Below are 3,646 nucleotides of genomic sequence, written 5' to 3'. Positions count from 1 at the left end.
CGGGGCCCGGGCCCGGGCCGGAGAGGCGCGGCTGCGGCCTGCCCCCGGCACCCGCAGGTGCTGGGGGACGGCGCCTGCCCCCCACCCGCCCTCCGCGTGCTGTTGGTGCGGTGCGCAGCACCATTAAACCTCGTTTTGCATCGGAATTGCACTGTTTTCCCTCAGTTTACAACCGATGCCCTCGCGAGCGTCAGGCTCGCCTCCGAGTGATGCTGGGCTCTTCGTGGCTGCCAAGCAGTGCTAAAGCCCTCGCAGGACTGGGGGAGCCTTGTCTAGCCACACGGGCAGTTCCTGACTCGTGCATTTAATCTGAGGAAAAAACTTCAGCTTTAAGTTTGGAGGAGCAAGGAGAAAAGATACTGAGACAAACAGCAGAAGGATGCTGCATAATCTCACAGCAGCGTTGCAGCCACATCAGTGTTACTTACTCCTTCGAGTAGATCCCAGTCTTGTGTCCAGAGCTGCTTTTCGCCTGCAAGTCAGGCTGCTTTTTGAAGAACGTGTTCAAAGGTGAAAGTGATGTTTAATCCAGCCCTCGTATCCCAGCACTTTATTCTGAGACATCCTGAGCGTGAGCCATRCTTTAACACAATTTGTTGATGTACTTTGAGATCCTGACTCTGCATGAACTTGACATGTAAGCACTCCCGTTACAACCGATGGCTATCGCCAGAATGACCACAAGTATGGCAAGCTCTGCCTCGCGGACAGTTTGCAGACTGTCTACAGACAGCCTGTCTGGGCCTGTTTGGCAGCACACCATTTGGCGTGGCAGCACCCCGTGGCGGCGGCGAGGCTGTGCTCCGGCCCTGCCGATGCCCGCTCGTGCTGGCTTCATGGCCGCTGGCTCCTGGGGTGATCTCAGCCCGGCCTGAGGCTGGGAGTGCAGGCAGGGATCTTGTCACAGGCACGTACCTAGGCATGCCTAAAAGCACTTGCAGAACTGTTAAGAATAGCTCTCAGATGATGTTTTGTGTTTGTAACATGGTATCAAGTTAGTCATAGCTTTGAGGTGGATCTTCCAGCACCTTTTACCTAGCGTACCTTAAAGGTACTAAAAAGGCACAGAATCTCAAAGCCAGATTTATTACAGTATAAACTAGAATGGTTAACTCTGTAATTAGCTGTCTTTAATTGTCTTTGAGTTAAACAACATAGAAGTGAAAAGGATCTATAAATACATCTTTCCTTGCCCACTATATCTTTGCAGGACAGATCTTTTCTTTCATGTTTGTTTTCAGTCCAGTAAATTAATGACTATTTGGTTTAAGCAAACTGTACACAGCCTGCTCTGTGTCCCTCAGAAGTTCCTTCCATCATCCGTGAGGCCTGGCAGTGCAGCTACTTCCTTCTCTTCTCAGCAGTCTTCCAGTTTCTGCTTTTTGTAAAACCCTCCCACTTGCTGGATTCTCTCTCTTTCCTACCTGCCCCGCATCCTTCAGCCTGCTGCTTGGGCTTAGCTGTCCTGTGGCAGCTTCCTCTTCTTAGCACAGCCTTCGTTCTCCCTGACCTACAAAACAGCAGTTAGGACAAAGCAAATTTGCAGCCTCTCTCCTCCTCACCCAACCACACCCTTTCAAAGGAACAAAAAGACAGATTATGGAGTGCTTATCTGCAAACAAACGGATAAATAAATACTGTCACCATGTCATAAATGAATAGATAATAGCAGTCCATTTATAAACAACACAAGCAATCTTATTATTTTAATAATACCACTAAGGAAAGAAAAATTACAGAGATAAAATAGCATAACAATTGTCTTAGAATACAAATACAACGTTCTGTGAATGCACAGAAGCCAGGATGTTTAGGTGTGAGACTAAGAGTCTGTACTGTTGAGCTTTATTTTTGTGAAAGCAGGCTTCAATGGGATTTTTCTTCCAAATCAAGACTGCTAAGAAAATTCCTACGGTACTCACATTATACTACCACATGGTCTTGGGCCAACTGTCAAGGAAAAAACACAAACAACATGTATATGTTTCAAGTAAACTGGTGGTGAAATTCAGAGAGCTGAATAAAAATTATGACTCCAGACGGCCTCATTCAACTGGTTCATAAACGTGGTAGCACCTAAATTCTCTAAGCACTTCATTTTTCAGCCTTCAAGAGCTCCATGTGCCTAAAGTCCTGCTTCTGAGCATGCCTTGAGCAATGCCTTGGGCCTGACAGTGCTGGCAGGTCATGGCCTAGCATATATGAGAGCCTGAGTGCAATCAGCGTAAGGTCCTTGGTGGGCTCAATGTGGCAGCCATTGTCAGTCCATGCTCACACATGTATAGGCCCAAGCTCCTTATCATCTGATAAAGGGCAGTGAAAGCTTTTAAAATGGCATGGGATATGACTGTAGTATATTACAGCATTCTCTTAGGCCTCACAAGCAACTTGTTTTCAAAGTCCTCCTTTGACTGAGGTTAGATTTGGGCCCATGTCTCATACTCCTTTCAGTATGTTTTAACCCCAAAGCCATAGACTGCTCTGGGGAGTAGGGGAAGAACATTTTTCATTCTTTCTAGTGAAGCTGTGTCATTGTGCAGAAGAGAATCCAAGATTAGCTGGACTGGAGAGAAGCATGACTCTTCACTCTGGCAAAACACGAGGGGATGAGGGTAGAGTTGTGAGTCAATTTTCATCACAGAATGTGTAAACAGTTCTTGGAGGAGTCAGGAGCCCTGAACCAAGGGCTATTTCTGAATCTTACGTGTAACTGTCACAGGACAGAAAATCAGCGCTCCAGGGCTCCCCTCTTCCGGGAAAAGCAAGAGAGTTGTGCTGCTTCTTGTGCCTCCTCTGACACAGGCTGTCTGGGGTTCATTTATACATAGGGGGACAGGTTCAGCAGGAAGAGCTGTAGCTTGTGTCCAAGATAAGGCCAACCTAGTGTCTGGAGGCTGTCCTTGAAGCGAAGAATTAGGCTTTGATTGTTTTCGGATAGAAGAGAGAAGAAAAGCTGRTTCAATACTCAAGTGTTTTAACCAAGGTGTTTTATTAGGTTATTGTGTAACAGGGCAGCTGTATCTTAACGGATACATATGATCTTTGCTGAGCTTATTAAAGATTACTTTGGAGAGACTGACAGTCTGTGGCTCATGGGATTTTTTAGTCTTGATAAAGGACTGATTTAAACCTAAACCATAGGCTCAGCATTTTCCTATTGGCTAGCAGAGAGCTCAGCGTGGTAGCTATTTTGGATACACTTCTGCATTCATAACTCTTTCTGTCATGTCTTTTACAATGTTCTGGATTCTGCACTAGCATCCAGATGCCTAAAATGTAGACATCACAGCTCATAACTTACAGGGAAGAAAATCTCTTCTTGGATCTGGCATCAGTGAAAAACTGAGGTAGAGCAAAGACTGACCCAAGTCCCTCAAGACCTATGCTACTGGTATAATTATTGAGCTGTTTTCCTCAGTGTACCTTCTGTCTGCCTCAGAACATAGCAACTGTCTTCCACCTGACCTCTTTTGTGTTACCTTATGCATACAGCAGCATGTAGAGCCTGCCCTATGTTAACTTACCACAAAGCTTGCRCCAAGCAGGTCTTCATATAGGGATAGCTTATGGTAGAAAGTAAACAAATGGCCTTATCCCTAATGGGAAAGGCCTGCACACTCAAAAGGAACGAGCACAACTGCTTCAA

This window comes from Apteryx rowi, unplaced genomic scaffold (assembly GCF_003343035.1).
Source record: "Apteryx rowi isolate R43461 unplaced genomic scaffold, aptRow1 scaffold_346, whole genome shotgun sequence".
NCBI lineage: Eukaryota > Metazoa > Chordata > Aves > Apterygiformes > Apterygidae > Apteryx > Apteryx rowi.
Note: the sequence above shows the minus strand (reverse complement) of the source record.